At 47.9% G+C, this 15,210-nt stretch overlaps 1 long non-coding RNA gene across 3 annotated transcripts in view; it reads left to right on the forward strand.

The window, feature by feature from the left end:
* Positions 1-7,032, forward strand: part of LOC126996961 (uncharacterized) — a 59,645-nt gene extending 52,613 nt beyond the window's left edge. For all 3 annotated transcript variants that reach the window (XR_007751772.1, XR_007751769.1, XR_007751771.1), the window contains 4 exons: positions 2,186-2,430; positions 4,044-4,164; positions 6,529-6,636; positions 6,693-7,032. This is a non-coding gene — a long non-coding RNA (uncharacterized LOC126996961). The remainder of the gene's footprint in view (positions 1-2,185; positions 2,431-4,043; positions 4,165-6,528; positions 6,637-6,692) is intronic.
* The last annotated feature ends 8,178 nt before the right edge of the window (positions 7,033-15,210 follow it).

Below are 15,210 nucleotides of genomic sequence, written 5' to 3' on the forward strand. Positions count from 1 at the left end.
ATGATTCCCTCGCGCCGGACTAAATTTCCTTTGTTGAGTGGAGTGACAGATGAAAGGACTGACAGATTGGGAGAGGACACTTTTTATCTTAAGCACTCGGAGGAAACTATTATATATCGCTACCTGTGCTGCAAACCTTTTTAGCTTGCCTATTTTTCTTCTATCTCTCTCTTTCCTTCCTTTCCCTTTCTACCCCATTCCCTGTGCTACACGTTAGACCTGTTCCATATTGTGTCTTTTTATTGCTATTTCTTCCTCTGCCATTCTGTATTCTACGCTGTACTCTCTATATCTGGTTCTGTATATTGTCTTTTTATATCTGTCTATCTCCCGTTCTTTTCCATTCCTTGTTATACGTTCACTCTCTGCTTGTTCCATATACCGTCTTTATCTATTATGTTTTACGGGGTTTTGTTTGCTGTTTCACTTTTCCTAGCTGTGTATCATTCCTTTTCTTTATCTTTATTTCTTTATTTCTTCCTGCCCTATTTCCTGTTTTTTCACTCTACACTCTCTTCCTGTTCCATACGTTGTCTTTATTTATGTTTATTTATGTTTTCTTTGGGTTTTTGATTATTGTTTCACCTTTTCCATGGCTCCATCTCTTAACGATTTCCAGTATCCTTCATTTCTTTCTTTCCTCTTCATCCTTTCATCTTTTCCTTGCATTCATCTTACAGTTCCAGTCTCTTTCATTCCTTTCTCCTCTCCTTTCATCTACCTCTCCCTTCCATTCGTCTTAACAGTTCCAGTCTCTTTCATTCCTTTCTCCTCTCCTTTCATCTACCTTTCCCTTCCATTCGTCTTAACAGTTCCAGTCTCTTTCATTCCTTTCTCCTCTCCTTCCATCTATTTTTTTCCATGCATTCATCTTAACAATTTCAGTATCCCTCACTTTTTTCTCTCCTTCCATCTATCTTTTCCATGCATTCTTCTTAACAATTTCAATATCCCTCACTCCCTCTCTCCTCTTCTTCCATCCATCCATCTGCGTTTTCTGATGTTCTGTCATGTCTCTTTGTAGCACTGTCATATCTTGTCTCCAGTTCACCTTTTCTACTATTCATATTCCTTTTCACTCCTTGTCCACGTAATATTCTGAGGTTATGTCGTTTCTCTTTGCAGTAGTATTTCCGTTCGTCTGTTTATGTCCAGTTTACCGGAGTCTACCTTTCCTTTGCTTCTCCCACCTCGTCTTTGCTCCTGTAGTATTCTGGTTTTATGTCATATCTCTTTTTAGCAGTTTGTCCGTCTCTTGATGTCCCGTTTACCTTGTCCTACTTTTTCTTTTTCCTTCTTCCTCCTCGACCGCTTTCTCCTGTCTTTGTGGTCCTCGTACTCTGAGTGCTGTCTCATATCTATACATCTGTTTGCCCATTATCGTGGCCACAAGTCTACTCTTACATTGTTGGCTGTTCTCTTCGCCCAGTGAGCATTTGAAGAGCTGAGGTTTGCTTGGTGTAAATTAAATCGCCTGTATAAAACTGCAATTCTACTTAGGTTAACTTCGAAAACAAAAACTTTATTCAGTCACATGTAGCTTGAAATGAAAGTGAGTGTGACTTTATGATTTGGCCAATGATATATATTTAATGGGACGGGGGAGAGGCTTATTCAATACAAACCGTTAATATTTACTTCAACATAGTCTCAGGAAACCCTCTGCCACATTTAACACCAGCAGACTGATCAGCAGAAAGGTTTTTTTTTATGAAGCCTCCAGACTACCACCAACTTTCCGATGCCTACAAGAAAAATGTGTTACGGGCGGAGCGTTACCCAGCTAGTGACGCGGTAAACTCTACGGACACTGCCAGCCACGTTTACATTATTCCCGGCGCCCGTGAAGTAGTACATTGCGAGCACTCAAGGGCGTCAGCATATGTTCATACACTTAGTTTTGGTTCCGAATCACTTCCTCGGCAACAAAAAATAGTAATGATAATGTGTCCCAGTAACATGATCAAAGTACATGTTTATATATGATTCTTTACTTTCCCGCTCCTTTTTTTTTTTACGACAAAGAAGACAGCTCAAGGGCACAATAAAAAAGGAAACCATGATAAAAAAAAAGCCCACTACTCGCTGCTCCTTCTAAAGTTTTATTCCACATCACCATATTAGTCTTCCAAATGCTAATGATATGCAAGAAGTAGTATCAACGTTTTGTATCTGTTTTTTTCAGTTCTGCTCATCAGTGACAGACAACCTCCAGGAAAGAGAGAGAGGAGCCCAGCCAATCAAGAGCCCTGACAAACGAGGATAAGGAGGAGGAGGAAGAGAAGAAACTGTATGAAAATGATGAGAAAGATGAGAAAAAATTGCAAGAGAATGAAGAGGAGACAACGACACCCAGGCCCCAAAGACACACGGTTTGAACAGACAACAGCCATACACGAGGATTTGCGCCCAGACTCCTTGAATTCGTTGGTATGTGCACATTTTAGGGATCATTTTAAACTTTACGAAGCTGTGTTCAGGGCGTGGAAATAAGAACATAGATAAGTAGATAATGATAGGTAGATAGATAAGTAGATAAGTAGTGGATTATCAATAATAGTAGAAATGTAAGGGATAGATAAATAATAGATAGGTAAATAGTAGATAGATATGTAGTTGAAAATGTAGTAGGCTATATAGATAAGGAGAAGATAGAAAAGATGTAGTTCCCCATTGCATATACTCGTGTGATGGCAAGAGAGCACTTCAGTCAATACAGGTTTAAAGGGAGACTAATACAATTAATAAAGTTACATAGGTGGGTTTCCTTATGCCTTCCAGTGAGTGCTGCAGGCTGGCACACACTTGGAGACAACACTAGCTAACAGGTGATTGAAAGCAGGGAGAGAAATCCTGATCCTAAAATTGCCTTTCCTTCTACCACCCATTTTTTTCATGAGTCCATATTAACAATCCAGTATCCATATGATTCTGGTGGTGTTTATTCCTGAAGCAGTACAAGTCACAAGTGGGAGTCTGGCTGGGAGTGTCCGTGGCTTCGTTAATCCATGCTGCCCTTCATCTCACTGCGTAACACCATAAGTTTGATTGAGTTATCCCAGACGCGGGTGGTGATGGAAGGCAGGGAGCACCGTTGCCAGATTGTCGTACTCAGAGCATAGTATTTACCGGTTTCTGACGCCTAACTATTGCCACGAAACACCAGGATCTAACTCTTTTAACGATAACTATAAATGAGTTTCGTTATTGGAGCCCAGAAGACCGTTTTGGGGCAGGAAGTCGGGAAATATAAGGTTTTAGTACGACAATGTGGCAACGTTGGCAGGGAGGCAAACGATGGTATTTATTCATGAAGGAGTACAGCAGTCACAAGTATAAGTCTGGGAGTGCCTTTTCCTTTGCTAATCCATGCTGCATCTCGTCTCAATAAGTGCTTGAGTACCCAACGATTGACAAAGTTACCCCCTTACTCTTGCTGGTTTCCTTGAGTTAGCCCTTTTACACATCCATTTTCTCTATATTATCTTGCTCTCTGCTCACAAACAGAATAGTCTAATATCAAGTACTAGGTAATGACAAATCATGCAAGAACTTCCCAGAACCCTCACAATGCAGCTTCGTAACAATACCATCACAGTCAACCCACTTTGTATTGTATGACTATTCTCTTTAACAAGTTGTGTGTGTGTGTGTGTGTATGATGGCCTTTCTGTATTCCCTCCTCACAAATCGGAGGGAGTAGATATCTTAAAACCATACAATGTAAAACCCTCAACTAAATTTCCCTTCAAACTGTATCGGAGGGAGTAGATATCTTGAGACGCACAGTGCAATGTCAAACCCTCCAACTAAATTCAGCTTCAAACTATATCGAAGGGAGTAGATATCTTAAAACCATACAATGTAAAACCCTCTTCAACTAAATCTAACTTCAACTATATCGACAGGAATAGATATCTTGAAACAGTACAAGGTGAACCCTCTTTGACTGAATTTAACATGAATATCTTTTTTATCTTACTGGAATCTCATTGTGGGCATCTATTCTATATGGCCTTCTTCATCCTGGTTGTTTTTCACAGGGTACCACCAGTGTGCTCCATCCTGTCTGCTTGGCAAGAGAAGAGGCAGCGAGGAGGTCAGGACACCGCAGAGACCAAGGATAAGAGATGCAAGTATAACGGACAGTGCAGTGACGCGCAGGTATATCTGGCAGGAGTATATAACAATGACTACTCACTGATATAATTAAGAACACACCATATAAACGAGACCATAGTTTTGATGTAAAGATTGTAGTATTTCATTCTTATAACCATGTCTTAAATTCTTAACCATTGACGTCACCCCCGTTAATCTCTTATGCAGTTAGTCTTAGGGAATGTAAGGAATATAAACAGGTGCATCGGGTAACAGTTTATTAGTTGAAAAGAGCAGTCACTTCACTCACCATAATAATCTCTGGTCAGGTACAGTATTAGTAACATGCTTTGTCTCCTTAGAAAACGTTATAGCAAATGAGGTGCATGAGATGAAAAGGCCAGTGTAGAGGAGAGATTAAAGTCAGACGTGAGCAGAAGAGCTGGATGGCTGATGTAGAGAAGAGATAAAGGAGATATGCAGGAAACAGATGACCGCAGATGTAGAAAAGAGATAGGGGTAGATGTAGAGAAAAGACAATGGAAACTGTAGATACAAGAGAAGAGATGAAGGCAGATGTAGAAAAGAGATAGGGGTAGATGTAGAGAATAGACAATGGAAACTGTAGATACAAGAGAAGAGATGAGGGCAGATGTGTATGAGAAGGGTTGCAGACAAAATGAGGCACACTGCAAGGTCAAAGAACTGGCAATTTACCACATGTTTATATATAGCACACTCAGAAAAAAGAACCCACCTAAAATAGCAGTATTCCAGACAATAAGGGCAATTCTGAGTATTTTTGCACCATAGGACAGCATCTTAAATTTGAAATAGGGCCAAGCATTCAACATAGGAGCTGTTACAATTGATGAATGAAAATCTACACTATATATCTGTAATAACCCCGATTGCCTGTAATACTTCCCAAGATAAGTACGATAATCCACACAGGTCTCTCCATGTAGCCCTACCGAGTGATATAATGCTACCTCTGCTCCTCTCAGACACACGGACAGGACCCCAGCTGAGGAAGTTTGAACAGTGCTGTGACCTTTTTATGCTGGGGACTTGAGGGGTGAGGACTGATAGGTGAGGCTGGTGGAGTGTGGGTTTGGGGTCACCACAGGAACTTGAGTGGACTGTCAGGCAGGTAAAAGCTCACCCATCAGCTCACAAGACAGAACAGACAAGATTTCTTTGACGATTGCTCAGTACAAAAAAAAAATAATTCTCACCAAAATATGCACTAAATATAAGTAGTGGCGCCAGTTATGCTTGGCTCACGCTGCCCCCCGGAACTCATTCTTGATTCACTGGACGGTTTCTTTTAGTCTGGGTTGATGGGTGGTCTTCAGGACAGCATGTGGATAGTCTTAGGCCACTCGGCGGTGACTGAAAATCCCAGGTGGTTGCGTGGGGATTCGAACCGACGTTGTCCATGGCGCAGTGAATGTGAGCCCAGCACACTAACCACTCAGCCACCGCCTACCCTAGTTTATACCTATTACTTACATTCTTTGCATGTTTTTGGCTGGAAGTCTCCTCTAATCTTGTACTGAGGCATAGGCATACAAAGAAATCTTACAATAGATGTCTTACAAGCTGCTGGCTGAGCTTTTACTTGGCCTGGCAGTCCACTTAAGTTCCCTGTGATGACACCAAACCCACACTCCACACGCCTCACATACCAGTCCTCACCTCCCTAGTCAGTCAGCCAGCATAACAAAGCCACGGCACTGTTTCTACTCCCTCACCCAGGAACCTGTTTGTGTGCCTGAGAAGGGCCGAGGCAGCATTACTTCATATAGTGGGGCTGCATAACAAGACCTAAATAGCTCAATGTACTTAACCCGGTAGCAGCAACGGGACAAATGCCACAATATAAACTCCCCAAAATAGATGATACATAAAATGATCACAAATGAAGCACTTTGATATATAGGTATTATGAAATGGTTTGTGTGACTGATGATTTTTTCTCACTTAGAGGGACCATTAAGAAACATGATCCCCGCTGCTACCGGGTTAAAGATGATTATGATAACAATAATAACCTCAGAAATACTAGTAATAATAATGATAAACCTTGGAAATACTAAGGTGTGTCGATCATACTTAACTTCAGAAAAGAAAAAAAAAAGAGATGAGTCCCTAGCAAGAGAGTATTACAGACAATCAGGGCTATTATAGATCTGTACATGTTGGCCTGTGGTTCAAAAACACCTGGAGTTGCCGTTACTGTCTGGAATACTCTCAACTTAAAGCTTTTTGATCTGCGTGTGCCTCATTACTTTGTCTTCCCTCTCCACACCTTGATGTTTTCCTTCCTAATATACCTTTATTTCAGTTTTATGTAGAAAATATAAAAATAAATCAGGTACACGTCCCCACCAATACATCTAACAACCTTGCTTTTATTTTTAGACGCACGGTTAACCTACACTGGCATCCCCACCCACCCACCTGTACTGTCCTGGAGGGAAAGACTTCCTGCACATGTTGCTGCTGCTGGTCAGTCTTCAGGACGTGCCTGTGAGGAGATGAGATGATGATGCTTGTAAACTTTCTCTGCCTACCATATGAAGGAGATGAGATGATGATGCTTGTAAACTTTCTCTGCCTACCATATGATGAAGACCCAATAAATTAATTAATGGTCCAATGATTTGTTTTCTTTCTATATCACGCACTTACAGTTTCTCTCCGGAGACTCTTTGAAGTATCATTGAGAGTATTAAGTAACAGATCCAGCTGTTCTTCCTGCATATTATTTACCAAATTTGATTGTGGACCTCAAGGCTGTAATGGTCACCTGCCTTGCCGTCACTGCCACCCCCCAGCAATGATGTCTATCGCCTGCTACAGTTCAGTTCACCGCTGGCTGGTCTCTGGCAATGACGCTCTTCCCTGGAGCTCCTTTGTATCCTGCCCTACAAGTAAAGGAAGGTCTTATGAGACTTACTTTATGCATAGGGCAGGATACAAAAGAGCTCCAGGGACGAGTGTCTTTGCCCTGAGGCCAGCCACCGATGGACTGAGCTGCAGCGGGAGAACTCATCACTGCTGGTGGTGGCAGTGGCCAGGTAGGTGGTGGCAGTGGCCAGGTAGGCAAACAGAACTATAAAGGTTACCCCTAATACCTTTGAGGGAGGACGAGAGGATTGAAGCTTGCACAGACAGCGGGACAGCATGCCGACAGGAGAGAGGAGTCTTGCAACCTCTAGTCTTGAAAAAGTTCCAAGGGCAAACACCAGGACAGGCCGAGCTACACAATCCTCTGCAAAATTTACATTGTTAGATCCCTACACTCGTATCACAGGCAGAGGTGGGCTAAAGGGGAGGCACAGTGTCAAGTCTTGTGTGTTTTATGCATATCTATATGAATATCTAGCGGGTTTGATCCCCGGCGCCGGCAAACCTTTCCTTGTCTCTATTAATTTCTCATGTGTTTTGTTACACGCAGAGGTCATGTGGAAGAGTAGTTAAGAGCAAATTCTGGCATTTCACTGAGACAGAAGAGGGTTGAAGCAGAGCAAATGAGGCAACAAACTCAGGGAAGGAGAGTATGTTGACCACTTACTGCCAACCATTCCACTCATAATGAAACCAGATTGACGAGATTGTTCTTGCGTTAGTTTCCACTGGTCCTTTAACACCCGCTGCTCTACCACCTGTCTCTTCCTCTCATATGTTGCCTGAAGCTAACATATGAAAGGAAAAGATAGGTGTTAGGACTGTGTGGCGGGGAGGAAAGGACTTGCAGGAGCCAACGCAAAAATGATCTGGTAAATGTATGCAGACAATTTTAAAACACTGTCTGGCTAATGCAGGGAAAATAATTTAGAAACAGTGTAGTTAATGGACAAAAAAATACCAATGCATTCAACATAAATAAAAAAAAGGGAATTTCTGTGCTTATAATAAACATACATTATACTACCTATACAATTATTTTTTTGTATGCATTGGTACTCCAAGTTTAAAAATTATTCAGGCTGCGGCCACAGAAAGCGAGAAAGTTAGTAAGAGCGGCAAGGCGAGTTTCTGTGACCACACTAAAAGCGAGGCGAGGGTTGTCATGGTAACGGGGCCCACAGACCAGTACAGCCTCGCACGTGTCGGCGTAAACGAGGGATGAAGTGAAATGTTTTTATAAATAGTTCCGTGCTTCACTTATTTGCCGTTTTCTGAAAAATCTGTACACACCATCGTGTTCAGGAGGCTTTTCTCTATAAGATGGAATTGTTTATTTTAGTACTTATTTCACAGCCACTGCAAATGGCAGCTATATGTAAAATGTGTTATAAACATTATGGAGTGATTCTTTAACTTCAACTCGTCACTATTTATTTAGTTTCTGTTTTATTGAGTTTTCACAAATATATTTGAGTTCTGCAATCACTGCTGCATTTGATGGTGTTAACCAAAATGTCCTATCTAGTGTATGAGTTGAGTTACAGCACATAATAGTGAGGCATGTCTGTGATGTCACTCCTGACCGAGCAATCTCGTGCGAGAAAAGCGAGAAAAGTTAATCGTCAACTCTCCTCTCTTTCTCGCCTACCAGCTCTCTTTCTCGCCATTACCTGCTCGCTGCCAGTGTGGCCACCTCCATTGATTATTATGTATTAAAGTTTCTCGCTCTCGCTCACTTTCTCACTCCCTGTGTGGCCGCGGCCTTAGTTGCTTAAATGATGTATGATTATAAAAAAAGATTAGTACCTGCTCCTCTTCTGTGTTGTTGCTGGTTTTCTTCCTCCTTTCTTCCTCTTTATGTCTTCATCTTTGTCGTCGTCTTTCTCCTGTTCTGCTTAACCTCAGACCTGCAGAGAGAAGAGAAGGGTTAATGGGATGTCTCTCCTCTCGTTTCTTTTCTTTTCCTCTCTTCTCTCACCCTCTTCTTTCCCTAGCCTATTCTTCCTTTTCTTTCTTTTCCTTTACTCTCCATTCATCATATCTTGTTTTGTCTCCTCTCCTTTCCTTTCCTTTCCTCTCCATTCATCTTATCTTGTTTTGTCTCCTCTCCTTTCCTTTCCTTTCTTTTCCTTTCCTCTCCATTCATTTTATCTTGTTTTGTCTCCTCTCCTTTCCTTTCCTATCCATTCATCTTATCTTGTTTTGTTTCCTCTCCTTTCCTTTCTTTCTTTTTCTTTCCTCTCCATCTTATCTTGTTTTGTCTCCTCTCCTTTCCTTTCCTATCCATTCATTTTATCTTGTTTCGTCTTATCTCCTTTCCTTTCCTCTCACCTCACCTTCACATATGTTTGCTAAGAAATCTGAAGGAATGATACCTCCAGGTTTTTTCCACCAAGGACCAGCACTCTCAGCATACAGCACCACTCAAAAGTTTTCCCCGCAGCATGATACCGTGACTTAAGAAATATGTACGATTAAACTTATTATTCACTTAGACAAAATAAATCCTTTCTTTGTTTGTTCCCTTTTACTGTCTAGGATTTGTGTTGCTCTGATACCTGAATGTCTAGTGCAGTGATGTCCAAGCTTTTTCGCCTATTGTTCCCTTTATTACCATGGCTGATTAAACACAATTATATTATATTTAGGTACACGTACATTAAGCGTCCTTCCTAGGTACCCGTCCCTCCCTCTCTCTTTTCCTTCATAGCACATGGGAAGTTTCTGGTGTGTGTGTGTGTGTGTGTGTGTGTGTCTTTATCGTCTTTTCATGTACCCCTTTGATCTATGCTGCGTACCCCCAGGGGTGCGCGGACCCCACTTTGGACAACACTGGTCAAGAGAATCCTGTTTGAAAGAGATAAGATAATAAAATATGAACCAAATCTAACTCTTTAATATAACCATCCCAACAATATGCAACAATACGCTCTCGCCTAGACGGCCACATTGAAAATGGAGACAATAAAGCACATCATATGCACTCATTGAAAACAATTAAACTTGACAATCTAACTGAACCTGACACTACCTCCTAACAGACAGGGGGCTCTGCTCCACTTGACCCCATGCAACACCTGGAATTTACACCACTAGAACTCCCACTTGACCTCTGTGTGTAATGAACATGAGAAATTAATCCAGACAAGGAAAGGTTTTGTCAGCACCTGGAATCAAGCCCACAACCAGCGGGACAGGGGAGCCACTCCTTCACCAGTCAGCCAAAGAGGTGCCCCCCTCGCTGAGTGAGTTATGGGAGGCTCGCCCATCAGGCAGGTCTTGGCATCACACCCGGCCCTTATCTCAAATTAACTGGAACGATCATTACATAAATTCCTATCAGAGGGGGGGCTTTGCCATGCCCTAACCCCCCTATTTAGCCATTTCCACAGGAAATGATTATAAAGAAAAATTATTAGCATAATAAAAAATGTCAGAATAAAGTGTCAAACTCTACAGTGCGATGGGTGTAAAATGTGATAAATACCCCGGGATGTATACCACACCTTAGCCGCCTCCGGCAAAGTTAACACTTACATCATGGATTTCTTTTTGGTCCCTGGATGCAGTGCAGTGACAAGTATCAGGAAAGGAGAAAGAATCCAATCAGGGAATATTCATTGTTAAAAATAGGGGATAATAATTCACGAAAGCGTCGCCTCCTCTGGCGGCGGCCGCCATGGTGACAGTGCCACCGCAGAAATAAGTCACATACACACAAGGGGGGTGGTTAGAAGGGGGGTCGAGGGGGGAGAGGCCATCCCGTTAGCAGTTAGGTCGTAAAGTTCGGCTGGAATAGTTTAAATATGCTCCCCCACCCTAAACCCTCTGCGAGCTATTTTGCAGCTGCGTTGGCGGCACCGTCGCCAGAGGAGGCGAGGCTTACATGAATTATTATCCCTTATTTTCAACAATAAATAGTCCCTGAATTGGATTCTTTCTCCTTTCCGGAAGTCACTTGTCACTGCACTGCATTCAGGGACCAAAAAGAAATCCATGATGTAAGTATTAACTTTGCCAGAGGTGGGTAAGGTTTCGTAAATTTTCCCCATACCCTGCAATGCAAACTAATGTAAAAAAAAAATACTTAAAATTTTCCAACAGCACCAGAGGCACAGGGGCGGCGTGACACTGGAAGACAACACCTGCCGCCCTTTGCATGCCCTGCCCCGCCCCTGCCCCCGCTCTGCCTGCTGAACCCCGCACCCCAGGCTCCACGGACGAGCATTATACATGATCAGCAGAGGCACTGGCACTTACAGGGAGACACTGGCACCCTTCAAGAACCAAGAAACAACAAGTGTATCCATCCCGCCTGTCACCCCCTCCAGAGCCAAGGCCAACCCTATATAAACCCTTCTTACGCTAAAACAACACACCATAGACAATTATTCACCCTACCAGTACGTTCCCCACACTATAAACTCCAATTAAGTGAAAAATGAAGTACTTACGTGCTTCACAGGTGGAGATATCACCGGAAATAAGACGAGGGTTGCCCGCTGACACAAAGGAGGCGGCCATCTTGGAAGGAGGTGGAGGTGCCAGATGCCGCTTTTTATTACTTTTTTTTTTCCCTCGCAATTGGTTATATTGTTACGCCACCCCCCCTACCACACACCATCCACGGGCAGGCAGGTGGCGTGATCCTCACCAGAACAACCACACGGGCACCAGTCACTCACAGCGGCCCACACTGAACACCGAGAGGAGGAGGGAACGAGGCAGGGCACAAAGGATACACGTTCAACACTAAGTTCTAGTTTAATGACAGGTTCCTCACACAGTACAGAGTACAGCAACTTTCAAGGCACAGAACAGTTAGTTAATCAGGCACAGTACAGGGGCACGGCAGACACGCACACCGGATGCACACAGCTCGCGAGCGGAGCAGCTCCCCCTCTCTCAAGCCCAGACACGCGTCTTCTCTACTCCCCTCAGCGCCTCTCGCTCGCCACTCTCCACTCTGCCCTCTCAGCACTTCCTGCCCGGCGGCCAGAGGCCCCGGGCTCCCTTCTGTCTCTCTTGTCCCAACAAGTAGAGTTGCACCATGCTGAGCTAACATTGCATCATGCTAGAATTTCATCACATTACACATACAATCATTCACATACAGCACATTCGTAACACTATCTCCCCCTTCAGAAGGCAGTCGACCCGGCTGCCCCAACATTCAACAAACAAAACATGAAATTAATCAAACTAATCAGTCCCCTGGGACATCACTAAAGTCTCTTAACCATCCCGGCCGACGCCTCTCTCGCCGAGGGCGCCGCTGGGATGCGGGCGGCGGCAGGCAGGCGGTGGCACCCAGAGCCGCGTCGTCGGCCCCAAGTACTTGCTCAGGGTCGTCACTGACATCTGCCGCTTCTCCCGCACCGCCCATGTTCTCGTTCGCCCCTTGGTCGACCTCTGACACGTCCCCTTCGCCGCTGCTGGGGCTCACGTCCCTCTTGCGCCGGTCGTATGTCTCCTTCATTTCATGGCCTGGCCTGCCACCTTGAGCTTGCCCCGTACGCGTCGGTGCACCTCAGCCAGGCTTTCCTGCAGTGCCGCTGCGAAGCCAGAGGTGACGGTGGGCAAGCTCACGTCGGGGGGCCGCCCCGTGGCCAAATCCACCGGTAGCCTGAGTTCCCGGCCGAACATTGAACACAGAAAAATACATGCAATACACATAAATCAGTCTGTCCTCCACCACGTCCTCCACAGTCTCTTCTCGCGCCCCCAAGGGGCTCCGCCTGTCAGCCACGCCGTCGACCACCCGCCAGTCCTCAGTGGGCTCTTCCACGCCATCCACTCCACGTGACGCTCGGGACAGTCGACACCGGCTCCTGGCCTCCACCCTCGGGGCAAGGTGCCCTCGCCCGGCTGTGACTACCTCCCCACGCAGCCATGCTCGAAAACCTCCTGGAAGCAAAGGGCACCATTCCGGTCACCCTCTCCAGCTCCCGTCCGAGGCCACCACGAGCCTTACTGGCCTGCGTCAGGTAGTCGAGGCCCAGCAAGCACGGCTCGTCTCGATCGGCGACGTCCATCGGCCGGCGCTCCACAGCGCTGCCTACGCCGATACGAGCCTCCACTGGCCCCTCCAGCAGCACACACTACCCCGGGTCAGGCCGCGCCGAGGACTCCTCAGCCCCCGGTGTCCACTGTCACGCGTCGTGGCTACAACCGCTAAGCCTCCCACTGGCAACACGCTGGTCGGGCGGCGGCAGCTTACTCAAGGCGGGGCCCGAGGGCGGGAGACGGCTGGAAGTCGACTCCCTTCTCCAGCCCGTCCGCGCTTCCCGCCCGCGCCGCGTCCCTAGACCTGGGACAGGCACTCAAGCGGTGGCCTGACTGGCCACAGTCCTTACAGCGCGGCTGGAGGGCGTCGGGGCTCAGCCGGTCGAGGGAACGCGTCCTTCGCTCCCCCAGGCACCGACTGCACCTATGCCCCCTCTTGCCACAGCCCCCGCACGAGCCACGGAAGCCCTCCGGGCTCGCCTTCATCGACGCTGCCTTCATCTTCACCTTCGCCATCCGGCCCCGGAGGTCATGGCAGGGCGGGGCGGCCGCTCCTAGGCCGCTGGTCATCGTCAATGCCCCGAACTCCAAGGCCCTCGTCAGCGCGTCGTCGGTCCACGGCAGGGGGTGAGAGTCCTCGCCAGTCTCGTCCCTCAGCGCCCGACAGTCCGCACAGAAGTGCTGCGTGCCGTTCTTCTTCATACCCAGAACGACTGCTGACGGCCACGGACTGTCTGTCCGCTCCATCACCCCCTGCGCCGCCAGCTCGTTGACGGCGCGCTGCAGTTCCTCCCGCCTGACCGGCACGACACGTCGGGGCGGGCTCCTGGTGGGCGCACCATTTCCCGTGCTGATGTTGTGATTCAACAACCCCGTGCAGCCCAGCAGGTCCAATCCACCCCCGCTGAACACGTCCGCGCACCGAGCCAGGGTGTGGCGCACCCTCGTCTGCGCCTCCGTCAGGTGAGCGGCGCTCCGGTGCGCCGAATCCTCCAGGAAGTTGGGCAGCGGCTTCACAGCGGCCGACTCCGCGCTCCCCGACGCCTCCTCTAGTTGTTCCACCTCTACACAGGTGCCCAGCTTGGCACCAGCGGGTACTTTCCGAGCCTCGTCGGAGGAGTTAGCCACTAGCACCGTGACTGACTCCTCCCCCGCTCCTTCGAGACTCTGTCCGGCTGCCACACCACCAGGCAGCTGCAGGCCCTCCGTGGACTCCACCGTGCCTTCCGCTGGCATCGCGTCCGACCGGCAACACAGGACCCTAGCCTCCGTCCCCGGGGCAAGGTGCAGTCGCTCCGCCGCGACTACCTCTGCACAGCCGACCTTCGGGAGCAAAGGCGCCTGTCCGCGCAGCCTCTCCAGCTCCCGTCCAAGGTCGGCACAGGCCTCGCCCTGCGGCAGGTAGTCGAGGCCCACGCACGCTCGTCTCGATCGGCGACGTCCATCGGCCGGCGCTCCACAGCGCTGCCTACGCCGATACGAGCCTCCACTGGGCCCTCAGACTGCACGCAGTGCCCCGTGACGCCACACAGCCTCTGTGGCGCGTCCTTGAGTCGCGTAGCGGCCAGCATGTCAGGCCGCCCCAAGGTCCTCTCGGCGCTCCCCACCAAGCGGCCGGGCCCGTCCACTGAGCCCCGTAGCGCTGCTGTCAGCTGCAGCGCCTTCTCATCCTCGCCCCAGCCCTGGGCAGCAGCTGGCATCTTGAACTGGGCCTCCCATGCCAACTTCCCGTCGTGCCCCGCTGGCTTAAGCCTCCCTGAGCACGGTGAGGCCGAGGGGCCGCAGAGAGGAGCGGGCGGACCACGTGGGCTGCAAGCCGGCCGGCATGGCGGAGAGGGAGGCGGTGAGAGAGGCAACGAGGCAGGGTTAATGGGTCCGACTCCAGCACCAGCTGGACCCAAGGGAGCGACTCCGACGGCTCCCCAGCCTCCTGCAGCCTCCACCGGCTCCGCCACGACGCCACCAGGCTTCAGGGGCCCTTGCCAGGGACCCCACGCGGAGCCCCGCCAGTCCGCCACCCGTGCACCCGCCGCCAGCCCACGTGACCCTTCTTGTTCCTCCCCGCACCACGTTGCCACCTCTCGCTGCTGCCATGGGAGAGAGAGCGGACTACGTGACCTGCGAGCCGGCTGGCATGGAAGAGAGGGAGGGGGTGAGGGAGGCAACGAGGCAGGGGCTCCCCAA

The sequence above is a fragment of the Eriocheir sinensis genome, chromosome 11 (assembly GCF_024679095.1).
Source record: "Eriocheir sinensis breed Jianghai 21 chromosome 11, ASM2467909v1, whole genome shotgun sequence".
NCBI lineage: Eukaryota > Metazoa > Arthropoda > Malacostraca > Decapoda > Varunidae > Eriocheir > Eriocheir sinensis.